The sequence below is a fragment of the Malus domestica genome, chromosome 03 (genome assembly GCF_042453785.1).
Source record: "Malus domestica chromosome 03, GDT2T_hap1".
Lineage (NCBI taxonomy): Eukaryota > Viridiplantae > Streptophyta > Magnoliopsida > Rosales > Rosaceae > Malus > Malus domestica.
Window position 1 is genome coordinate 12823736 of NC_091663.1, and position 26892 is coordinate 12850627.

Sequence of the window (26892 nt, forward strand, 5' to 3'; positions counted from 1 at the left end):
CGGTTTTTTGCATTTAACCCAGAAGGTGTGTAGAGTTTTAGCTCGGGTGTTCATACCACCTCCTTCGTTGGGTTTGCCTTTGTTGGCACTGTTGCTTGTGGGCTGCTTCTTCCCGCTGACTTCCTTTGATTTGTGGTAGCTATTATCATGGTGCTCGGTGGCGGTGTTTGGGGATCTGTTTGCGGTTCTTTGTTCACTTAGGTTTCACCTAGTTTGTGTCTTTTTTAGCTTGATTTCAGGTTTGTGTTGGGGAGGTTTGTTTCGGTTGGTTATCAAGCAAATATCCATCGGTGAAGTTGGGAGGAAGCTGCTAGGGTTTGCTTTGTTGTTTTTTATGTATTGGGCTCAAAATTTTATTTTGGGCTTTTGGGTTACTATAGAGGTCCATATTTTTGTTTGTGTGTTTGTTGTATTTGGGCTTTTTCTTATGTAATTATGTTGTTGGTAATAAAGTAGCCTTTTACTCAAAAAAAAAAAAAAAAAAAAGAGAAAAGAGAAAAGAACCCCTTGTTGAATGGTTGTTGTAAGCCTTGTAAAAGGTATAACAATTTTATTCAAAGGTTGCACCTTATTATACATTCATTTTAGGCTTTTTATCCAAAATGGTCTATATGATTGGCATAACTCTTCACTTTGTTCCCTGAGATTTAAAATTGATAGAAGTGGTCCTTGAGATTGTTCACCATCAATCATTTTGGTCCATTTTGTGAGCAATCTCTATTAAATTGAGGGTATTTTTGTCAAATCAACCATTCCCCTTGAATTGGTGGTTTCTTCAATTTAACGGAGATTCACAGAATGACCAAAATAATTGAAGGTGAACAATATTAGGAACCACAGTGAGGAGTTATGACAATCTCATGAACTATTCTACCCAAAAAGCTTTCATTGTATGTGGTTTATATAGTGAAACAACATATGTTTCATTGCGAACCAATGCCACTTTTACTAGCAGGGATGGAGGCAAAATTTGAGTTCAAGGGGTGCCAATATTAAGAACGAAAGAAATTCACATGCATCTACTTGAATTGGGAGGAGGGCCGCATCTATTGTTTTTTTTTTTATAATTAAAATCTCCTACAATGTCATGAAATTAACCTTGCATTTAGAGAGAGGGGGAGGTGTGACTGTCGCTCTCAAACTACATATTATTAGAACTTACTTGGTCAACCAAAACCAATGAAATTACAATTATAACCCTTAATACATAAAAAAAATGTAAGAAATGAAAGAAAATGGGGGCATAAAAACAACTCCACCCCTCATTTGGAGGCTAGCCCAAAGCCTAAAAAAATAGGCTAGCACCCAAAAAACCAACTCCACTCCACAATATAGGTCGGCCCAAAGTCCACCCCAGTTTGTAGGCCGGCCCGAAATGGACTAAGTGAGGAATCAACCTATCTAACGTCATGATGATGATAGCATGGCGTTAACGAAGGCTTGATATTTTTTTTTTGCTTCAAGCGCATGGGAAACACGCATGAGTGGGTGCACGTTTCCAACAGTTGACATACGGCGGGCCCCGCATTGCAGGCGCTCTAAAGGGGCACGGGACATGGGCCATGTGGCGCGTCTTTTGTTGTTGGATTTCCAACGGCTAGTTTTTTGAACCATTGGATTTCCAATGGTAAAAAAAAATTGAATTTCAAACCCAACGGCTAGTGACGTGGCAAAATTTAAGCCGTCCAATTCCTAGATCAATGATCCAAGATTTTCGGCAAAAATACATTTAAAAAAAAGAAGAAAATGTCAGAATTCTTACCATTGGCCACGTGTCCAATTTTGGGCTGTTGGATTTCAATCTTTTTCAAATCCAACGGTCTATATTAATTAACTTAATAAAAATTGTTTAAAAATACATAAAAAATAAAACAAAAATTTATTATTTTTTTCTATAAATACCTAACCATCATCTTCCACCTTACACCACATTTCAATATTTTCAACACTTTGTATCAAAGCTTTCATATACTTTTGTGTGAAAAAAAATATGGCTTCTTGGAAGTTCATCGAAGATGTTACGTTGTGTGAATACGGTGTTCAAATTACTCATGACCCGATTACGGGTAATGAGATGCAGTTGCGAGAACTTTGGAGTAGAAATACTATAAGGTTTTGCAAGAGGCTTGGAAAAGACGCAAGAAGTAATCAAGGTCTTCAAGGTCGTTGGAAAAAAAACTCAACAAATTGCTTGTTGGAAAAAACGCCCTTTCTCATGCTGCCACTAATATGAGTAGTGGCAGAAGTTTAGTGGGTCAGGTGACAATATTTTTATTTATTTATTTGTATTACACCCCGCATTTTATAATATTGTCTAATCCCACTTTTTATAGACACTTCAAGCACAAGCTTGGTAAAATGCGAACGAAAAAAAAAAAACAAATCATTCAACATATGGGAATGTTGGAATGTTGTCAAAGATTGTTCCATATACAAACTTGTGCAAATCGGTCTAGAAGTTGTCATGCACGACATCCCTCTATAGAGTTCGCCAGAAATAGACCCATACCAACAGGAATGCGACACATTTGAAGAGCGGGAATGGACGCCTGAAGCAGTGTCGGAGCCGAGATGGACCCCTAAGGCCTCAAGGTAAAAAGATGGCAAAGAGAAAAATGAGTTCTTCCAAGATGGTCCCTGACCATAGGCTGCTTAGTATGGGATCTAATACTAATTAGACTATGTAAATTGTTGATCCGGAACATTATTTAACAGTTTTAACCATAAACTTCTCTTCCGTTTGTCTCATAAGTTTTTCTTCGGATACGTGGCATTTCTATGTTTTCATTGTGTAATGTGATTTCTTCAGATTGAGTCACTGATCAATGCAATAAGTTGCAATGAAGTTTGTTGATTTTGGTAACGGGAAACCTTACTTCTTGCGTGCTATGTTTTCATAGGATCCTGCTTATTATTTGCTTAAAGAAGGTGAATCCCCTAGCATTTTTGGATCTATTGAGAAGCAGAGATGGTCCTATGCATGTGCAAAGCAATTGATTGAAAGGCGGATCTATGGTTAGTCATCTCTTTGTTCTACGTTTACGTAGTGATTCATAAATTGGCATTTGTAATATAGGTTTCTAATTCTGACCCAGTTTCTTCTCATTTATAGCTGAGGGTGCGGAAAATGGTCTTGAATTTACCATTGTGAAACCCTTTAACTGGATTGGACCTAGGATGGATTTCATTCCTGGCATCGACGGCCCAAGTGAGGGTGTTCCAAGAGTTCTTGCATGCTTTAGTAATGTATGTCAAATAATGGTTGTAGCATTCCATATTTATTTGGTATTTCAATATTTGTGTTGTGATCGTGCTCTGCTTTCTTCTATTACAGAATCTCCTTCGCCGTGAGCCTCTCAAGCTTGTAGATGGCGGCCAATCTCAGAGAACTTTTGTCTACATAAAGGATGTTATTAAAGCTGTTATGTTGATGATCGTAAGTGAAATTACAAATCTCTTTTGATCAAATTAATATTTAGCATGCAAAAGTTGTTGCTCAGTGACCTGTTTGTAAGATGTGAGTGTCAAGGAGAATGAGTTCTTGTTCTCGACAAACTGATAACTCAGTGTATGAGTTATTATGTTGAGGAAATTTCGATTCTACTTGGCTAAGATTAAGAGTCCTAATAACATGCAATTATATTCAGTAACCTTATCAAGACTTGACAAGAGTTCAATACCTACAAGGACTACACCAAAACCCTAATAAAAGGGAATCTTCTACTCACCTGCTTGTCGACTAAGCCGTCTAAGTCCACTAGCTGTCCTTCCATGATTGCTTCCATTAGCTATGAATGATTAATTGTTGTTTGGCTCTTATAAAGAGCACTTGTAAATCATTTGTAAGTTAACTGAATATACATTCATACTCACCTTAATTTGGTATCAAGAGCAACAAAGCTCCATCGAGCATTTTTTTTTTCCGATCCTTATGGCTAAATCCACCAACTCACTCCCCTTGCCCACCCCTGTCACCATTAACGCTGCTGCTCAGTTACCTCTAAAACTCACACCCACCAACTTTCCTTCCTGGCAAGCTCAATTCAATGCCCTGCTTCTTGGATATGACCTGATAGGTTACATTGATGGATCAAAACCATGTCCTGCTGCCTCCTTTGCCATGTCCTACACTTTCTGGATTCGTCAAGATCAGCTCCTACTACATGCTATCTTAGCTTCTGTCTTTGAACAAATTATATCTCTCATTTCCTCCTCTAAAACCTCCAAGAAGGCTTGGGACAAGCTCACCAAGCTCTACACCAACAAAACACGCGGGGTTCTCAACCTCAAAGAGCGTCTTACGCTCATGCGTCGTGATACACAACATGTGTCAGTTTTTCTACAAGCTATCAAAGCTATCATCGATGAGCTTGCCATCATTGATTCTCCACTATCCGACGATGATGTTGTTCTACATGTCCTCAATGGTGTTGGACCTGCCTTCAAAGAAATAGATGCCATTGTTCGGGCTAGCGATACCTCCATCTCCTTTGAGAATCTGTATGACAAACTCATTGAACATGAAACTTTCCTCCAACAGGATGCACCACCAGCTGCTGTTACTCCTATGACTTCCCTTGTTGCTCAAGCTCCCAGCATGACTTCAGGTCCTCCCAACAACGTCCAACGAATACCACCTACAACTCTCACCGTGCTAACAACCACAACTCCAATAATCGTCGTTCCGGTATGGGGTATCGTGGTTTTTGTCAATGGTGTGGTACTCAAGGGCATAGTGCAAAACGTTGCCCTCAACTTTCTTCCGCTCCACCTATGGTCAACCACACCACTATCTGCTTCTCAACATCATCTCTTTGGCTGCTCGACTCGGGTGCCTCTCACCATGTCACCTCTGACTCCAGGAACATCCCGGACTCCACTACCTATGATGGTCCTGATCAGATTATTATTGGTAATGGAATAGGTTTGAGTATTACACATGTTGGTTCCACATCACTCTCTTCTTCCTCTACCACCCCATTTCACTTAAATGATGTCTTGTGTGTTCTTTCCATTTCTCGTAATATTATTTCCATTGCCAAATTTAATAGACAAAATGCAACCTTTATTGAATTTTTTCCTGATTTCTTTCTTGTCAAGGATCTCAACACGGGAGCGGCACTTCTTCGAGGCCCGAATAAGGACGATACATATGGGTGGCCGTGCTTGATGCCTAAAAAACAAGTTATGAGTAGTGTGATGGACTCCTCCAATGTGTGGCACCGTTGGCTCGGTCACCCCAACCATCGAACCTTTCTTTAAATCCAGCGTACCTCCTCCATTCCTATGTCTTCAACTCTTTTTGTTTGCATTTCTTGTAATTGCAATAAGAGCCACAAGCTCCCGTTTGGTCATTCTACGCTTGTTAGTAAGCGTCCCCTTGAACTAATTTATAGTGATGTATGGGGTCCTGCTCCCTGTTTATCTACTAATGGTTTTTCATACTATGTTATCTTTGTAGATCATTTCACAAAATACATTTGGTTTTATCCCATGAAACACAAATCTGATGTTTTCTCAATCTTCACAACCTTTAAAACTCTTGTAAAAAACTACTTCCACACCAAAATAATGACCTTTTACTCTGACAGAAGGGGATAGTATGTTAAACTCAAGCATTTTCTTTCCACAAATGGCATCACTCACCTCACCACTCCTCCACACACTCCCGAAAACAATGGTGTTACTGAACGCCGCCATTGCCATGTTGTCGAAATAGGGTTAACACTTCTCCACCAAGCATCCTTACCCCTAACTTATTTGTCATATGCTTTCAAAATTGTTGTGTATCTTATTAATAGGATGCCCACTCATGTTCTCAATAATATCTCTCTATACAAAGCTCTCTTTGGTGATCTTCCTAACTATATTAAGCTTCGTGTGTTTGGTTGCTTATGTTTTCCTTGGTTAAGACCCTACAATTCTAACAAGCTTCTTCCTCGATCTCGTCTATGTCTCTTTCTTGGTTACTCCTCTAGTCAAAGTGCTTATCTATGTCTTGATCTCCCTTCCCGTCGTATGTTTGTTTCTCATCACGTTCAATTTGATGAAAACACTTTTCCTTTTTCTTTTCGTGACTCCGTCGTCCCTCCAGTTCCTTCCCCCGACTTCACTACATGGTCTGCTATCAGTTCAGCAGCTATCTCCATTCTTGCTCACATTGCCGAGGTACCACCGGTTCCATCACACACTTCATCTTCTCAGCATGCTGCCACTCATACGTCTTCGGAGGTCTCGGAGTTGTGTCTCTCCCTTACACCATCACCATCTGCGACTGCTCACCTCCCATCACCACATCATCTCATTGTTGGAAATGTGCCCTAAAACCAATCATATGATGATACTTTACGGACATTTCACATGTTAAACTAATCTAGTTTAATATCAAGGGCAAAGATTATTGTTTGAGCTGTCTCATATAAATGTTATATGCTTAAACGATAAGTCCAAGGAATATGTGATTGGGAGAATGCGATCTAAAGAAGTTAGATTCATGAGACCATTCTTTCGTAGACACATCCTAAACGTTCCTGATCATAGGATTGCCGATTAGGTATTGACAGTCCGTTAAGATCAGTACGTGCTGTGTATTCTTTCAGGGAGAGTGATTAGTCTCGAGTCATTGGTGTGTGTGACATCAAGACAAGTACGTAGGTGCTCAATAGAGAATGAGTTCACTGAACACGATCAACGAAGAGTTCTCATATTCATGTCACATGAGAACTCATGGTTGGGATAATGCAAAGTAGTCCTTTGACCTGAGGCATCACGTTTGTCTTGTGGTTAAGTCCTTGATCTTTGATTATGTCAAAGTCACCCCATCCGCGGGTGTCCACGGCATCGTTGGGGTTAAGCCACTTAGCTATGGAGGCAAGTGAATGCGCAACAAGGGATCTCTAACCTTCAAACCGTTTGGGGGAGAATACTCTATGATATGATTTAGAATCTCTGGCCAGAGTATGAATAAGATTTAGAAAAGTCGTTCCAAATCACATTCAAGGTAATCATATAAGCACACGAATCACATTGGATAGTAGACATGAATAAACTATCAAACCAAACAATGTGGTCAAGAGTATTGTATTAGAGAAAGACCGTATTGCATTTGTAATCCTAAACTGAATAGGTTCTCTACCTCTTCTGATTAGCTTGGGTAACCATGATATGCTGCTAGGTGTCACTCTTGGTTTGTGGAAGCCCTAAACGTGTATAAACACTAAAGGGAGAATTGAAAGTAAGTTTCAATTCACAATCGATTTGAAAGAGTTCTAATCGCCCACTGCCTCGCTAAAAGGAACCTAATGGATCGTACACCGTGTAAGGTGGAGATTGAAGAAACAATGGAGATGAGTAAGAATAATTAAATGGTTTAATTGTTTATGGCAAAGATTAATTAATATGTTAATTAATTAAACGAATAAGTTCGTTAAAGACCTTGGGATAGTTTTGGACCTTAAGGCCCAATGGGCTTCGAACGTCAAGCCCATTGACTTAAGTTGTATGACAATTTAATGAATAAAGGATTCACAGAGGCCCAAAAGCCCAAATCCCTTATGTGGCCGGCCATGTGTGTTGAATTAAGGTTTTTTGGTTTTTCTTTAGGTCTGTTGATGCACAAAATCAGCGAGGACTTTGGTACAACAGAAAGTGTCAGGTTTGTGACCTTCGCCTGGTTGCTTCGATCACTAGTGAAGATAAGTATGTAAATGAATAGGGACAGGGAAGCAAACATAAGATGTACGTGGTTCACCCAGATTGGCTACGTCCACGGAGTAGAGGAGTTCTCATTAATTGTGAAGGGTTTTCACAAATACATAGGTTCAAGCTCTCATTTTGTGAGTTCTAGTGAATAGTTTATTACAAAATGACATTAGAGATTATTGTGGGAGAATGATCCCTATTTATATAAGAGAGTTTCTAGTTTTGTTCTAACATTGACACGTGTCGTGTTGTGATTGGCTTCTGATGTTGACATGTGTTGCACTGTGATTGGCTTCTGATGTCGACACGTGTCGCATTGTGATTGGCCTTCTGGTTGAAGGGAAGCTCTTCTGGGTCCTTGACGGTATAACGTTGACTGGTGCTCAGTAGTTTCGAGATTGGTCAAGTATAGTACAAACAATGCTCCCCTAAGTTCCCGAGTGAGGGAAGCTTATCGGTTGGGGACTTGCAAGATCCAAGCCATTGAGTAATCACGAAACTTCTAAGTACCGAAGTGTGGTATCATTTTCACGTGCCTTATCTGTCTCATATGTAGATGTGGCATCTTCTCTGGAAGTACTTTTCCTCCATCCATGGGTGGTATCTTTAACCGATGAAGATGCACAAGGTAATGTATCAATTTCACTTAAAGCTTACTTGTAGTTTCGAGCTTGGTCAAGTGCGATACAAACCTTATAGTAGGAGTCCCCCAAGTCGCCGAGCAAGGAGATCTGCCGAAAGAGGTGACAGACAAGGTAAACAGTCAAACTTCCAAGCAAGCAACCCAGGATCGGAGGTTCGACTTCGGCTTCCGGTTGATTGTTCTCCTTCTCCTTGTCTCTCATTCAGCTGCCAGGATAAGGAGAAGCAAATGGAGAAGAGATGATATGAGATACTTTTGCTTTTGAAGAAGTAACTTTCCACAGGCTTATTCTTGAACTATGCTGGAGGGTTTTCTGGTTCCCTTCAGAGTATAAGGCCGACTTAAGAATTTGAGGGTCAAAACAAGTCCATCAAATCTAGAGTACGTTCGACCTTGATGATATGGGATACTTTTGCTGTTGACAGAATAGTGAATGTGGTATGGAAAGGTGTCGTGCTGTAGTGATCTGTTTCAGCTCACCGTTGAACCTTCTGCTTCAATCTTTTGTATGGCAGAAGTGGTGTGCAACCTTTGCATTTAAATGGTCATTCAGAACATTCCTTCATAGTGACTCATCCACGCTTAGCAGCTTCAGTGTAAAGAGCCAGTATCTGATCAATTGTCATGAGGTATTTGCCGGTGGAATTCATGACATTGACAGCAGTTGAGGATGAGTTCTCGAGAGCAATGCTAAGTAAGCAACCAGGCAAAGGTCTCAGGCAGTCAGTTCCAGATTGGAGGTTTGATTTCAGGTTCCGACTGACTGCTCTCTTTCTCTTTGTCCTACATGTGTGGACAAGGACGAAGACAAGGACAGGGAGAAAGCATGATAGGGGATACTCTTGCTTTCGACCCTGATGATATGAGATACTCTTGTTCTTGGTGTAGCTTATTTGCTGAGGTATTATCGGGGGGAAATAAAGCTGAGTATTTCGAGAGGTTATGTTGAGGGTGCATTCTCGAATGCGAGAAAGGGTTGAGCATTTTTGCAGGTTTGCCTGTCCATTGAGGAGGGAGGTCGATGTATATAGGGATTTCCCAATAACAAGTAATAATGCTATTCCTTTACCCTTCTTGGTCACAGCAATGTAGTGGGAGCTGCCAGTTTCACGTGTTTTAACTTTGTCAGAGCACTTTGAAAAAGTGGTATGTGGTATCTGGAAAGCTGATGTTGCATGTGAAGATTACAGACAAGCTTTATCTAGGGAAATCTGGCTCTCGAAGTTCTGAGAGCTGTGCCTCTTCGGTTTTTGAACAGGCAATCCCGTCGGGGATCTGGCTCTCGAGATTTAGAAAGCGGTGCCACTTCGATTTTTGAGAAAGTAATTATGTTGGGAGTCTTTTCTCGAATGTGAGTAAAGGTTGGACGTTCTTGCCAGCCTGTCTTGCCACAGAACACGGAGGTCGACACACATAGGGACTTTCCAGTTGTCAAGCAGTGGTGATGTTCCTTTACCCTTGTGGGTAATAGTAGGGTAGCTGGAACTTCGAAATTCTCGCGCCTAAACTTTGTCAGAGATTTTTGGCAAAGTTATATGTGGTACCCGGGGAGTTGATGGTGTGTGTGGAGAATGGTGATTGAACAGCAAGATTCGCGTGCTTTCTACTTCACCAGAAATCTTCGACAGATTGCCCGTAATTTCCGCAAAGCTGAGTGTGCATGTGACAGATGCTGACGAGGCTGAAAAAGCAGGTGCTTCTTCGATTTCTGAGATCGACCCTCGTGGTCTCTGAGTAGCCCAGCTTTTGAGAAAGGAAGCGCCTCTTCGATTTTTGAGATCGGCCCTCGTGGTCTCTGAGCAGCCCAGCTTTTGAGAAAGCAAACGCCTCTTCGATTTTTGAAGCTCCGTCGAGTGCAGATTTTTATAGAGGCTGGCATTAAGTTCCACAGCACACTTGAATCTTCACCAGTAGAAGCTCCCTTCTTGCACTTCTAAGATCTTGATTTGTCTGACCTCTTCTCTCTTCAACACCTTTGAAAATGTCTGGCCCCTCCGACCGTCGTTTTGACATGAACCTTGGAGAAGAGGCAGCCACGCCTTCTCCAGACAACATATGGCGCCCATCCTTCATATCCTTTACTGGTCCTCTTACCGTTGGGGATTCTGTGATGAAGAATGATATGACCGATGCGGTGGTGGCCAGTAACCTTCTCACTCCCAGAGATAACAGACTATTTTCCAAACGGTCTGATGAGTTGGCTGTTAAGGATTCTCTGGCTCTTAGTGTTCAGTGTGCAGGTTCTGTGTCTAATATGGCCCAACGCCTATTTGTTAGAACCCGCCAAGTTGAATCATTGGCTGCTGAAGTGATAAGTCTCAAACAGGAGATTAGAGGGCTCAAGCATGAGAATAAACAATTGCACAGGCTCGCGCATGACTATGCTACAAACATGAAGATGAAACTTGACCAGATGCAGGAATCTGATGGTCAGGCTTTACTTGATCATAAAAGGTTTGTGGGTTTGTTCCAAAGGCATTTATTGCCTTCGTCTTCTGGGACTGTACCGCATAATGAAGTTCCAAATGATCAACCTCCAATGCCTCCTCCTTCTGGGGTTCTGTCTAGTGCTGAGGCTCCGGATAACCACCCTCCGGTGCTTTCTCTTTCTGGGGCTCTACCGACTGCTGAGACTTCCCCTAAGCAACCTTTGTGAAGGCTCCCTTTTGTTTGTTTATTTTGACTCATGTATATGTACATATTTGTGGCTTATCGGAAATATTAATAAATAAGCTTTGCTTCATTTCAACATATTGTGTTAAATACACCAAAGCCTTCTTCAGAAAGTTCTTTGAATTTTTTTTCTTTTGTTGAAACTTGTATTGTTGAAGCTTTGTGAGTGAAGCATGTAGTTTGAGGTAGTGTTCCCTTAATTTCCCGAGTGAGGAAAACTTCTCAGTTGGAGACTTAAAAAATCAAATTTACTGAGTGGTTGTGAGACTTCCGAGTATCAAGGTGCAGTAGCATATGGTGGGAGTCCCCCAAGTCTCTGGTCGAGGGAGTTGACGAATGAGGCATTTCCTTTCTAAGTGGTAGCCCAAAACTCCTTCTTCATATATATTTGTTATGAAAGTTGTTAGGCCCAAAGAAGAGGAGGCCTAGGCAATTTTTTTTTTGTTTTTTGAATTTTCAAATTTCTGGATTTTTGAATTTTCGAATTTCCCAAAAAATAAAAATTAAAAATAATATATTTTAAAGCTTTGTAGGTGAAGCTTTGGTGTTGAAGCTTTGTAGGTGAAGCTTTGTTGAGCACCATAAATTGATTTTGCTTAACACTATCTTGATGAAGAGTGTGTGAAGCTTTTATATGTTTTGGTGTTGAAATTTTGTATTGTAGGTGAAGCTTTGGTGTTGAAGCTTGATAGGTGAAGCTTTGGTGTTAAAGCTTTATAGGTGAAGCTTTGGTGTTGAAGCTTTATAGGTGAAGCTTTGGGGTTGAAGCTTTATAGGTGAAGCTTTTGTTGGCACCATAAATTGATCTTGCTTCACACTATCTTGATGAAGATAGTGCGAAGCTTTTGAGATTGATATTTGTCCTCCATTGATGAAGCTTTTGTTGGCACCATAAATTGATTTTGCTTCACACTATCTTGATGAAGATAGTGCGAAGCTTTTGAGATTGATATTTGTCCTCCATTGATGAAGCTTTGTTGAATTTCCCAATTTCCAATTTCCCTTTTCTTTTTTTTTTTTTTTTTTTTTTTTTTTTTTTTTTTTTTTGGGAAAACTAGAAATTTGAAAATGTGGGAGAGACAACGTATACAAATTTTGCTTCCACACTGTTGAGCGAGAGATTGTGATGCAAGCCACATCTTGTAGTAGTCGAAGGTTTGGATGAACCATACAAATTGAATTTGCTTCGAACAGTCTTGATCAAGAGCGTGTGAAGCTTTCTATGAGTTGTAGTGTTTGCATTGTTACAGAGGAGAAATGTCTGAAGCAGATGCAAGAGGGCTGAAGAGCTTGATCTTCATATACCATGCACTGAAGCCATTATTGGCTTGCAATAAGACTTTGTTGGTGACTATAACTCTTGTTAGGCATAAGTGCTCCCCTAGTTAAGTTGTAAAGCTTGAGGGTTTTTGATTATTTGTGAATGCTAGGAGTTCACATGTACAAGTTGTACCACTCGTCTTCTGGTTAGTGGAATGAATGGTGGGTTGCTTTCATCACTTGGTTGGTGGTACGAATGTGAATTCCTTAATCACCTTTCATCACATTTCATCATCTGGTTGGTGACATGAAGGAGAGTATGCGTTGTACATTTCATCACCTGGTTGGTGGCATGAAGATGAGTTCATTCTTCACCTGATTGGTGATAAGGGTGGCAAGTTTCCAAATAATATTAGAGTACGGGTTGTACATTTCATCACCTAGTTGGTGGCACGAAGGTGAGTTCCTTCATCACCTAGTTGGTGAGAATAAGGGCAAGGTGTCGAGGCACATTGTGGCAAATGTCGAATGACACAAAGTGTGTTGAACCCTTTCGAAGCACAGTTGGCTTATGTATGGATGTGTTGGAATGTATGATGTTTATGTATGAATGTGTTGGAATGTATGATGTTTATGTATGAATGTATTGGAATGTATGATGTTTATGTATGAATGTGTTGGAATGTATGATGTAGATCCTTTGTATAGTCTTGTTGACACATACTTAGATTTTGTTTTGTATTGGAAACATTTTCGTTGAAGCTTCAACACTTGAGTGTTTCATTGCTCAGAATGTAAAAGAGTTTAGGGCCGAGTTGGCTAAATCACCTCTTTATTGAATTCATACCAAATGATCTTTGTTACAGAGGATGCCGAACGGCTGTAGCTTAACACTTGTACAATGTGAGTCTATTTGTAATAGTACTTCAAGTGGTCAGCATTCCATGGATGGCCAAGGGTCTTGCCGTCGGAGTTTCTGAGCTTGTAGGAGCCAGGGCGGCTGATGCCGACGACCTCGAACGGTCCTTCCCAGTTAGGACTGAGTGTTCCTTCACTCGGGACCCTATCACAGAGTAATCTTTTCTTCAGTACCCAGTCTCCCACTTTGAAAGAGCGAGGTTTGACCCTTGAGTCGTAGTAGTTGGAAATGCGCTGCTTGTAGGTGACATTCCTCAGGTGAGCCTGATTTCTGTGTTCCTCGACTAAATCCAGGTTGAGGGTGAGTTGTTTGTCATTCTCACTCTGCATGTAATTCTGGATTCGGTATGTTGCTTGCTCAAGCTCAACCGGGACAACTGCTTCTGTACCAAAAGCAAGTGAGAATGGAGTTTCTCCTGTGGAAGTCTGATATGAAGTGCGGTATGACCAAAGAACTTGGGGTACGAATTCTGGCCAACAACCTTTAGCTTTGTCCAAGCTAGTTTTCAGAGTGCGCTTGATTATTTTGTTAACGGCCTCGACTTGTCCATTAGACTGGGGATGGGCTGGAGAGGCAAAACATAAGTTGATGTTAAACTTAGAGCAGAACATCTTGAACTTCTTGTTGTCGAACTGCCACCCATTGTCCGTGACTATCGCATTGGGAATGCCGAATCTGCAGAGGATGTTCTTCCATACGAAGTCTTCTATTTTTCCCTCAGTAATGGTTGCCAAGGGTTATACTTCAGCCCACTTTGTGAAGTAGTCAACTGCAACGATTGCATAGCGGACCTTGCCCTTCCCTGCAGGCATTGGGCCGATCAAATCAAGTCCCCATTGGGCGAAGGGCCAAGGGCTGATTATAGGAGTGAGCGGCTCGGGAGGGGAGTGAGGGATAGTTGCGTAGCGTTGACACTTATCACATGAGCGAGATATTCTGATGGCATCTTGGTGGAGTGTTGGCCAATAGTATCCTTGGTGAAAAGTCTTGTGTGCTAAGGATCGAGACCCAGCATGATCTCCGCAGACTCCTTCATGTATTTCCCGAAGGACAATTTCCGCCTCCGCAGGTGTAAGGCATCTTAGGTATGGTAGGGTAAAACCGCGCTTGTAGAGTTGGTCGTTAATGATCAGGTAGCGGGCAGACTTGTATCGAATCTGCTTAGCTTGGACTTTGTCAATTGGGAGGGTGCCATGAGCAAGGAATTTATAAATTAGGGTGATCCAACTATCTCTTTGTTGTAAATTGCACACTTCTGTGACCATGGTGCTTGGTACTGCCAACAATTCGACATGAATTTTTCTCCCAATCTTGTCTTCCACTGCCGAGGCGAGGCGAGCCAAAGCGTCTGCATGACTGTTTGCCGCTCGAGGAACTTGGGTGATCTGGTAGTGGAAGTGCTTGAGCAAAAGTCCCGTTTGCGCAAGATATGCTGCCATGGAGCTATCCTTAGCATCAAAGTTGTTTGTGACTTGGTTGACCACTAATTGGGAGTCACTGAAGATATCAATTCGTTTAACCCCAAGATGCTTGGCCAAACATAAGCCTGCTAGAAGGGTTTCGTATTCGGCCTCGTTGTTCAATGCCTTGAATTTGAAACGAATAGCGTATTCTATCGCCACTTTATCGGGGGTAGTGAGGACTAATCCTACTCCGCAGCCCTGTTGGTTGGATGAGCCATCAACATACAGACTCCATGCTGGGGTTGTTGGTTCTATGTTCTGAGCTTCCGATGGTAATGAAGCTACTGCTTCAGGTGTAGAAGCAATATCAACAGGATATGTGAAGTCGGCGATGAAATCTGCTACTGCTTGACCTTTTTCGGCTGGTTTTGGTTGGTAGGAGATGTCAAACTCACCCAATGCTATCACCCATTTGATCATTCACCCAGACGTGTCAGGGCTCTGGAGTATCTGTCGAAGAGGGTGATTAGTAAGCACAATGATGGCGTGTGCTTGGAAATAAGGGCGAAGTTTTCGAGCAGACATGACCAATGCTAGAGCTAATTTCTCAATGTTGGAGTATCGTGTCTCCGCATCTTGTAGGGCCTTGCTAGCAAGTAGACGGGCCGTTCGACACCACTGTCATTTCGAATAAGAACAAAACTGACTGCTGAAGCCAAAACCAATAGATAGATAATGAGAGTGTCACCAACTTCTGGTTTGGAGAGCAGAGGGGCTTTACTCATGTACTCTTTGATTTTCCTGAATGCCTTGGCACATTCCTCCGTCCATGTAATGTACTTCTTATTTCCCTTGAGTGCTTTGAAGAAAGGAGCGCATCTGTCTATGGCCTTAGAGATGAATCTGGTTAAGGCTGCCACCTTGCCAGTAAGGCTTTGGATGTCTTTTGAAGTTACTGGCTCTTTCATGTCGAGGATTGCTTTGATCTTTTCGAGGTTAGCTTCAATGCCTCGTTGGCTAATCATGAAGCCTAAGAATTTGCCAGAGCCCACGCCGAAGGCACATTTGTTGGGGTTCAACCTCATTCGATACCTCTTTAGAATGGTGAAAGTTTCAGATAGGTTGGTGATGTGTTGGTCAGCATGTTTGCTCTTGACTAACATATCATCAACGTAAACTTCCATGCTCTTCCCAATCTGTTCGGCGAACATTGAATTGACCAGTCTCTGATAAGTTGTTCCTGCATTCTTTAGACCGAAGGGCATGACTTTGTAGCAATATAGTCCCCTGTCAGTAGTGAAGGCTGTGTGTTCTTGGTCTGAGGCGTTCATGAGGATTTGGTTGTATCTTGAATAAGCGTCCATGAAGCTCAAGAGCTCACACCCTGCCGTAGAGTCTATAAGTCTATCAATGAGAGGAAAGGGGAAACTATCCTTTGGGCATCCTTTGTTTAGGTCGGTGTAGTCAACACACATTCTCCACAAGACCTTTTGAAGCAGGAGACTTTCCTTGGTCGGATTTTTCTTAACAAGGACAACATTTGCTACCCATGTTGGGTAATTGACTTCAAGGACGAAGCCTATGTCCTTGAGTTTTTCAACTTCTGCTTTCATTGCCTCGTATCGTTCAACATCATAAGATCTTCGCTTCTGTTTTACTGGTTTGGTCTTGGGATTAATACTCAAGTGGTGACAGATGATATTGGGAGAGATGCCCGGCATATCTTTATATAACCAAGCGAAGACCTCGGCGTTCTCTTGCAAAAATGAGATCAGCGACAACTGAAGGGGTGGTGACAAAGTGGTGCTAATCTTCACCATGCGATCTGGATGGTTTTGGAGATAGAGACATTCTCTAACTCTTCAGCGGGTTGTGCTTGCTGGGTGAAGGAGTCACCTCGAGGGTCATCGGGTTGACTGTTGCCATTATGAAGATCCGAGTTGGCTTCATTTGGACTGGTCTTTACTACTTGGTTATGTATAGAGAGGGTCTCCTTGGGGACAGGCAGGTGTTGTTGCTTAACTGAAGTGTTCTAACATGATCGAGCACTAAGTTGATCTCCCCTGATGTATCCATTGCCGAAAGGGGTTGGAAACTTCATCAACAACATATGTGTGGATACCATGGCCTTGAAATCATTGATGCCTGTGCACCCAAAGATGACATTGTATGCCGTCGGGCAATTGACCACTAGGAAGTTAGTGGTAATAGTAGCTGTGTAGGGGCCTGTACCAATGGTGAGGGGTAAGTGTATACTCCCTAAAGGTTGCACGATATCGCCAGAGAAGCTTATCAGAGGAGAAATCGAGCGATCGAGCAAGTGTTCAACTACATTAAGTGCCTTGAAAGCTTCAGCAAACATGATATTGACTGAAGCACCTGTGTCTATCAGGATTCGTTTCACATCAAAATTTTCTATGTGAGCCTCCACGATCAGCGGGTCGTTGTGAGGGTAGATGATACCTCTTTCTTCCTCAGGGTAGAAACATATTGGATCCCAGTTAGGCTTTTGATACTTGCCTCCCCTGATGTCTTCCACGTGAAACACTTGATGGCCAGGTCTCAAAGATCGTTCATTGTTTTTCATGGCCCTATTGGAAGATTCAGACATAGGTGTGCCGCCGCTTATAGAATATATCACATTCACCTGGCGTTTGTTACGGTTATCCCTTAAAGGGTGAAGGAGGAACTGATCAATTTTTCCTTCACGTGCCAAAGCTTCAATATGATCACGGAGGATGACGCACTTCTCGCCATCATGGCCATTATACTCGTGGTAGCAGCAAAACATGCCCATGTTTTTCATGGACTTGTAATCTGGCTGTCTTGGCTTTGGCTTTGGTATTAGATGAGCTATACTGGGGTAGATGGCCGCGCATGTAGCGTTCAAAGGTGTGTATGTCTCATACCTCGGGGTAGGGCCTGTCTTAACATGTGATTGGCCCACTGCATTGACTGCTTGGGGACGGGCGTTATTGTGATGATATCCTGAGTTATCGCGATAGTACCCCTTATTCTTTTTATTAAAATGAGATTGGTGAGGATGGAAATCTTTCCTTTTGCCCTAGGATTGATATGTCTGCTGACTTGGCGAAGCATTAAATGAGGCAGGGGGTGTGCTGCTACCGTTTGGAAGGTTGAGGTCTTCTCATTCGGTTAGATCTGGCCTCCACTCCCTACTTGCTGATAAGGGTTGACTGTAGGGGGTTTCCCTTGATATGTCATTGCCTCGGCGGAGGCATGGTTGTAAGCTTGTGCCATCACCTCAGAGTAAGTCTTCCAAGTGTTGGCGTTGATCATGTACTTAAAGAAACAGTCACGTAAGCCTGCCGTGAAGGCCTTGAAGGCGGTCTTGTCATCTGCCTCAGCGCAATGAGAATACTCATGGCTGAAGCGGCCAGCATACTTTCGTAATGACTCGTCCGGCTTCTGGCGAATAGTGTACAAGTTATCTGCGGAATGCAAGCGATCGGTCTGAAAGATGTGTTGAGAGACAAACAGCTTCCTCAACTCTTCAAATGAGTCTACTGTCTCAGGTGGAAGACGGCAATACCAGTTTAAAGCTCTGCCAGAGAGGGTAGAGGGGAAGAGAAGGCACCGTTCTTCGTCGGTGTGTCTCCGGTATACTATGGTGGACTCAAAGAGGTTAAGGTGTTCAATCGGGTCTTCCTTTCCAGTATAGAGTTGTAAGCCAAGCTTCTGCTTTGTCTTTGCTTGGAGGGGGGTGTTGAGGATCCTTCTTGTGAGGGGGCCAGGCCTGGGTTGGTTCCAGTCAGGTATCTCGGCTTGACGTTCAGCCTTCAACTTGTTTACTTCCTCCAGGAGCTGTAGGACAAGGGGGTCCTGAGTGGAGTTGTGCACCACTGAAGTTTTCTTCCTTAAGTCCCCATCGCCTCTTGTAAGTAGGAAAGTTTGATCAAGATAGCGTGATTTTTCCTTGGACTCGCCACATTGACTCCTAGAGTGAGTTTGTCGGAATATTTCCGAGTCCCCTGTACCTTCATGTTCTTCTGGGACTTGTTGCCCATTCCCTAGATTGGCCGCTGGCCTGGGTCGTGGAAGAGGACCGAGTCTTTCAGAAACTCTTGGGTCATTGATCTTCGAGTTTATGTGGATGAGATTCTCTCGACGTTGCTTTAAGAAGTCTCGACAATCGCGATAGACGGCTTTTGATCCTTCCACTCCCTCTGTGAAGAGGTGCTTTCCTCTACTTCTTCTGCTTCGGGTTGAAGCAGCTGGGTTGAGAGAAGTCTCATGTTGATTATCACATTGATGTGTAGCTCGATCTCTATCAGGGATGTCCGTGTTGGATATCGGTGACCCTTCTTGTTGGGGGGCATTCAGATGATTGTTAACCTCAACAGGGGCGACGAGCTTGTGTGTTTGAGCATGCCTAGCCTCGTGAAGAATCTCGAAAAGTTTTTCATATTGTTCCTGGAGGACCTCATTCTTCATCGCTATCTTGTTATTCTGAACCTCTAGCTCATCGACTTTAGCTTGAAGAGTAACTCTATTTCCCTCATGCTTTCGTTGCTTCATACTAGGTCCAAGGGGGGTGTCATTCTGTGTGCTATGGCTTCTTTCGCTCCCCATGTCGGAGAGAGATGCTTGGCCAAAAGTGAGTGTACGAGCGGTGGAAACCAGTTTGACAAAGCTGAAGAGAGTGGGAGTAAGTGTGTTTCCCACAGACGGCGCCAAATGTTGATGCACAAAATCAGCAAGGACTTTGGTACAACAGAAAGTGTCAGGTTTGTGACCTTCGCTTGGTTGCTTCGATCACTAGTGAAGATAAGTACATAAATGAATAGGGACATGGAAGCAAACACAAGATGTACATGGTTCACCCAGATTGGCTACGTCCAAGGAGTAGAGGAGTTCTCATTAATTGTGAAGGGTTTACACAAATACATAGGTTCAAGCTCTCATTTTGTGAGTTCTAGTGAATAGTTTAGTACAAAATGACATTAGAGATTATTGTGGGAGAATGATCCCTATTTATATAAGAGAGTTTCTAGTTTTGTTCTAACATTGACACGTGTCGTGTTGTGATTGGCTTCTGATGTTGACATGTGTCGCGCTGTGATTGGCTTCTGATGTCGACACGTGTCGCATTGTGATTGGCCTCCTGGTTGAAGGGAAGCTCTTCTGGGTCCTTGACGGTATAACGTTGACTGGTGCTTAGTAGTTTCGGGATTGGTCAAATATGGTACAAACAAGGTCATTTAAAGAAGTGACTATATAAAGAACTTTATAGCCTAAAATTCATTAAGGGTTCTTTTGGAGAAAATTGGAGATAACATGTCTCTCCTTTTCTCTCTAGGAGGCCGACCCTCTTGGAGGGTGTATCTAGCAATCCCACTCCTCCAAGGTCACTTATTTCTACTTAAATCTAACCTTGGTGTGGAGACTTAGAGGTTCTCAATTTTGGGAACTTGGAGAACCATATTCTTCCATCCAAATCCATAGATTTTAGATGCAAGGAATGAAGGCCCTCTCTTTGGGTGATTAGCCTTTGCTTATGCAAAGAGGAATCTACAAAGGTATATATTTCTCAACTCACTTTGATTTGAGTTGAGTCTTGGTTCACCAATCTACTAGGCTTTGAATTTCATGGGTAATGTATTGTTTTTGAATGCATGCAAGCATGATTCCGCCTTTTAATTGTTAAATGCATGCTATAGATGTTATTCAAATGAACATGTTTTCACAAAATAATCCTTCACTCATACCTAGATCTATCACTCCCTTACCCCCACCACCACCACCAAATAATTTCAACCATCACCCCATGACCATTCGAGCCAAAAACAATATCTTTAAACCTAAACAACTTTGCACTGCCACTAAACACCCACTTCCTTCTCCTATTGAACCAACATGTGTTTCTCAGGCTATCAAAGATCCTTTTTGGCATACAGCCATGTCCGACGAGTTCAATGCGTTAATCCGCAATGGCACTTGGGAGCTTGTTCCTTCTCAACCTTCACAGAATCTTATCGGGTGCAAATGGGTCTTCCGCATCAAAAGACACTCTAATGGCAGCATTGATAGGTACAAAGCACGCCTATTGCTAAAGGCTTTCACCAACATCCTGGCATGGATTTCTTAGACACCTTCAGTCCAGTTGTCAAACCCACCACCATCCGTATTGTTCTTCATTTGGCTCTCACTCATGGTTGGCCTCTTTGTCAATTAGACGTGAACAATGCTTTTTTGCATGGATCACTCTTTGAGGATGTTTACAGGGTGCAACCCCCCAGGTTCGGTGAATCTACTGTTCCAACACATGTCTGCAAACTCCGCAAAGCTTTATATGGCCTCAAGAAGGAACCCCGATCATGGTACAAGGAGTTGAGCACCTTTTTTGCTCAATCAAGGATTTGTCAATGCCATCTTAGATACCTTTCTCTTTATTTTTTGTCAGGATAATGATGTGATCTTCCTTCTAGTTTATGTTAATGATCTTGTTCTTACAGGAAATAATACCAGGCTTATCTCTACGTTCATTCAAGCCTTGGCAAATCGTTTTTCTGTCAAAGATTTGGGGAACCTTCTTTATTTCCTTAGGGTTGAAGTGATACCCACCACCACGGGTTTGTTTATTTCTCAACATAAATACATCCATGATCTTCTAGCTAAAGCTAAAATGGATGTGCTAAGGATGTGACAACACCAATGGCTACCTCTACTAATTTGATTCTCTCTGATGGCTCTCCTCTCACTGATGCTACTACATTTCAACAACTTGTTGGAGGTCTCCAATACCTCAGTCTCACTCGCCCTGACATCTCATTTACCATCAACAAACTCTCACAGTATATGCATCGACCAACTGAGTCTCATTGGCAGGCCTTGAAACGTCTCCTCCGCTATCTGAAAGGCACTATTTTTAATGGCATTCTCTTCCGTCGCAGTGCCTCATCTATTCTATATGCCTTCTCAGACGCTGACTGGGCTAGTGATTGTGATGACCGTAAGTCTACCACGAGTTATGTCATTTATTTGGGTGGCAACTTAATCTCTTGGAGCTCTTGCAAACAACGTTCTATCGCTCGATCATCCACAGAAGCAGAATACCGTGCCATAGCCTCTACTACTGCTGAACTAGCTTGGCTTCAATCCCTTCTCCATGAGCTTGGTGTCTTCTCAATGGATAAGCCAACCATTTCCTGCAACAATATTGGGGCAACTTTTTATAGTGTCAATCCTGTTCTTCACTCTCGCATGAAGCACATTGAACTTGATTTTCAGTTTGTTCGGAATCGAGTCAATCGTGGGCTTCTTCAAGTGTCACATGTTTCTACTCAGGATCAGCTTGCAGACGTCTTCACAAAAGCCCTTCCTCGTCCACGCTTCCAATTTTTACGATCCAAGATCGGTGTCTTTGACGGGACCACCGTCTTGCGGGGGTGTAAAAGGGAATCTTCTACTCACCTACTTGTCCACTAAGCCGTCTAAGTCCACTAGCTATCCTTTCATGATTACTTCCATTAGCTATTCATGATTGTGTCTAATCTTCTACTCACATGCTTGTCCACTAAGCCGTCTAAGTCCACTAGCTGTCCTTTCATGATTGCTTCCATTAGCTATGAATGATTGATTGTTGTCTGGCTCCTATAAAGAGCACTTGTAAATCATTTGTAAGTTAACTGAATATACATTCATACTCACCTTAATTCCTAATCTGTTTGGAATATCCAAGGTATCAGTTAATAGGCCTGATATTAAGGGAGTAGGGATATATATAGTAAGGTCCCTACACTCACAGCGTTGTCCCTTTTGAGTGAAACCTATTCTAGCTGGATTATTGGCTGTTGAGTGTAGAAGATCTTCTGTCGTTCAAGTGCAGCAATGTCAAGCTCTTCTTCAGGTAAGCCTATCAACTTTACGTACACTTGTCATTGTATATATGTGATTCTATGCTATGCATGCATTACTTTAACTTCTAACACTGTTTTCCTCAGGAAAATCCTGCTACAGCCAATGGTCATATCTTCAATGTAGGCAACCCTAACAATGAAGTAACCGTTAGGCAGCTTGGTGAAATGATGATTGAGGTGAAGAATTCTCTTTGATACCATCTTCTTTTTACTAATTAAGTTGTAGTAACGCTATTTCATTAAATTGATATGGATACAAGCATTGATGGTTCTTTATACATTACAGGTTCATGCGAATGTAAGTGGCGAACCAAAACTGGAGACACCCACGATTGATGTTAGTTCTCAAGAATTCTATGGAGTGGGATATGATGATAGTGATAAGGGAATTCCTAACATGACTATTATCAACAAGCAGCTTGGTATGTATCTTTCATTTACCTTGTCTTTAATCTACTTGACCAGTGTGACTTAACGGCATTCTGACAACGTAATAGGGCAATCTATGATAGGTTAGAATCCAAAGACCTCTCTCTGGGACTCGCTTGAATCAACCCTCACCTATCACCATAGGACGTATGACGAGGCTATCAAGAAAGCCATTTCCCAATCCTCTGCAAACTAAATAAAAGTGCCGTTTGGTGTGACGAATCAAGGATCCTTGCTGAGGTATGCTGTTGTTTGGGCAGGTGTTGAAATTCTTTTGAAAGAAGTCTTCAGATGTACCTTAATGTGTGATTTAAATATGTTTGTACCATACTTGACCAATCCCGAAACAACTGAGCACTGGTCAACGTTATACCGTTGAGGACCCAGAAGAGTTTCCCTCCAACTAGGAGGCCAATCATAGCGCAACATGTGTCGACATCAGAAGCCAATCATAGCATGACATGTGTCAACATTAGAAGCCAATCACAACACGACACGTGTCAATGTCAGAATGAAACTAGAAACTCTCTTCTATAAATAGAGATCATTCTCTCACAATATTTCCTAATGTCATTTGTACTAAATCATTCACTTGTACTCACTAAAGGAGAGCTTGAACCTATGTACTTGTGTAAACCCTTCATAATAATGAGAACTCCTCTACTCCGTGGATGTAGCCAATCTGGGTGAACCACATACATCTTATGTTAGCTTCCCTATCTCTATCAATTTACATACTTATCCATACTAGTGACTGGAGCAATCTAGCGAAGGTTACAAACTTAACACTTTCTGTTGTACCAAAGTCCTCACTGATTTTGTGCATCAACATTTGGTGCCGTCTATGGGAAACGATAGGAAAATTTGTGTCGGTTCTCTTTCATTTTTTCACCTCTGCCGTGAATCTGCAAAATCACAAAATCTGCAAAAACCCAACACGGGTTGTACTCTCTCAGCTTTTTTGCAGCTTCACATCCCCCAAAGTCCCAACCTCCCTATCTCTCTCTTTAAACTCAACTCCAAAGGCACCATCTCTCTCTAAATACCTAGAAAAGCCAATCTCTCTCACACCCAATTTCAGTCACAAAGACCATTGTTCTTCCCGAGACCTTAATCAAATTACTGGGTTGTTGCTTAATTGATACCTACACTTTGTCCGAGTAGAAAACTTCTGCCGACCCAAGCCATGGAGCTCATCCACCTCTTGCCGGACATTAGCCCCGTGCCATCGCACTCCAGAGTTGAATTGGAGAAGGAGAAGGCCGAGCCGACCGAGACCGATTCGAACCCTAACTCAACGCAGCTGACGCTCGACAAAACCAAGACCAACCAGAGGAACTCGGCGAAGAGAAAGGGAAGCAAGCGAGGAAGATTCGGTCGGGTTTGAACCCGCTTGACCCGCCTCCTACAGGTCTGGATCTTCTCTATCAGGGTGAACCAGTAAAAACATATGTAAGGGTGAACCACTCTTCCCAGGAGGCAGTGGAATGCGTTCTATGACTGCGGGAAGGACGTGCTCAAGACCATGGCTTTTTTTGGTTGATGTTAAAAGAGCATCATTAGCGTTAAGATAAAAAACATTGATTTTAGTTGAGCTTTAAGATGATCAGGATCAGCAGTTGGCTGGTCAATCTTGTGTTTAACGTGTATTATTGTCAGGTTGGATTCAAAGGCAAGATAGAAGTTTGCAACGGTTTGTGCTTGAACACCCTATGCAGCATCAACAACCAAACGGGCATCTTGGCAAACAGCTAGAGATCTTGATTCATCAAACGATAAAGAGTACACGAGTCTACAGGGATTTAATTTAGTGGAAAGGGAAATGGAGTTGCTCCGGGCAAAAGGGATTTGAAATGGGTTCTCGAGTTCCTCGAGATTAGGAAATGGAGCAGGTGTGAGAAGCAAGTCAAGTTCTTGGATTCGGAAATTGGGTTCGAGAATTTAAGCCAAGAGAAAAGAGAGGTGGGATTTTTTAGCAGCCTAAAGAGTTTGCTTTGCTACTGTTGATATGTGTTTTGATATTGTGGATGGTGAACCGGGTCGAAGATCTGAGACCAAATGCAGTGGCGTCGGCGTGGCGGAGGATTGCCTCAATTCGGAAGATTTCCGTTGCCCGATATCACTGGAAATCATGGCTGATCTAGTCACGATAGCAATAGGGCAGAGCTACTTTTGGTTAGGTCTTGTTGCTAACGTGCACCTGGGAAGCTCCTCCTGCTAAGATATCCACCAACTTTCATCATGCATGTTCCCTACAAACTGTACCCGACTTGATGCATCAGCATGATCATCAGCTTTTTTTTCAGCTCAATGAGGAAAAGAGAGAAAGCAAAAGCAAGTGGGATAAGCTGTCTTACAACAATTCCATTATTATTCTGCTTTGGCATTGTCTGCCATCTGCCAAAAGAGAAAAGAGAAAGAAAAGACAAAAGAGAAAGCAAAAGCATAAAGCAAAAGAGAAAGCAAAAAAGAAAGCAAAAACAAGGAATAAACATCCACCATAATGATGTGATTTACTTTTTTGACAGATGTATGATGTAATTTATTTTTCTTATCTCTCGAAGACATCTGTATAAATCCCATCAGAGGGTAATAGTACCTAAAAAAAAACGGCAAAGCCCAAAATAAATGGGCTGGAATGTTGTGTAGAGGGCGAAGGCCCATAAGCCCAAAATAGCTCCAACCAGGTGGTCAAAAGTACGCCTAGTACTCCAAAATTATTTGGCAACCCGTTGCTATTACCACCAACCAGGTGATGAAATGTACAACCCGTACTCTAATATCATTTGGCAACTAGCCATTCATGCCACCAACCAAGTGATGAAATGTACAACCCGTACTCTAATTTGGCAACCAGCCATTCATGCCACCAACCAGGTGATGAAATGTACAACCCGTACTCTAATATCATTTGGCAACTAGCCATTCAAGCCACCAACCAGGTGATAAAATGTACAACCCGTACTCTAATTTGGCAACTAGCCATTTATGCCACAAACCAGGTGATGAAATGTACAACCCGTACTCTCCTTCATGCCACCAACCAGGTGATCAAAAGTAGGCCCAGTACTCCAAATTATACATGAGCATTACTCATGTCATTTATACATAAACATTCATAAGCATCACTCATGACAATCATATATAAACATTCATGTCAACATTCATGAGCATCACTCATGTTAACATTCATAAGCATCACTCATGACAACATCCATGAGCATCACTCATGTCAATCAACATAAACATTCATGAGCATCACTCATGTCAATCAGCTTTAAAAGCTTCATTTCCAGAGCTCTAGCTTTAAAGTTTCACTTGCAAAGCTTCACCTACAAAGCTTCAGTGCAGGGTATACAAATACCACCTCCGAACAACCGCCACTTTGGCCCATACATGGATTCAATTTGAAGTCTCCAGCCAATAGACTATATTGACCGAAGATTTGGGAGACTACATTATGTACCATATATTGGGCTTCAATTGGGCCTTATGAAAAATAATTGGGGGGCTTAGCCTATTATTTATGTATTAAGGAGCAAACCCTTATTCTATAAAAGGGACTCCCTCACTTTCATTAGAGAACACCCATTACTCATGTATTGAGGAACGAACCCTTATTTTATAAAAGGGACTCCCTCACTTTCATTAGAGAGCATCACCGCCAGCTGAGTAACCGCCTCGCCACGAGCATCACTCATAACCCATCACTTATGTATTGAGAAACGAGCCCTTATTCTATAAAAGGGACTCTCTCACCACCATTAGAGAGCATCGCCGCCTACTGAGCATCCGCCTCGCCGCGAGCATCAACTCTAGCCCATCATTCATGCATTGAGGAGCGAACCCTTATTCTATAAAAGGGACTCCCTCACCTTCAATGCCACAGGCCGAGCCAACCAAGGCAACATAAGCCGCGAGCCGAGCAGCCTCACAGCATGTGCTACTTATAGTTAAGCATCATTTCAGATTGGGCACCACCTC

The 26892-nt window shown here is 42.3% G+C and overlaps 1 pseudogene; it reads left to right on the forward strand.

Annotated features, from left to right (window-relative positions):
• The first annotated feature begins 2600 nt into the window (after positions 1-2600).
• On the forward strand, positions 2601-23104 carry LOC139194667 (UDP-D-apiose/UDP-D-xylose synthase 1-like; annotated as a pseudogene).
• Positions 23105-26892: the final 3788 nt, after the last annotated feature.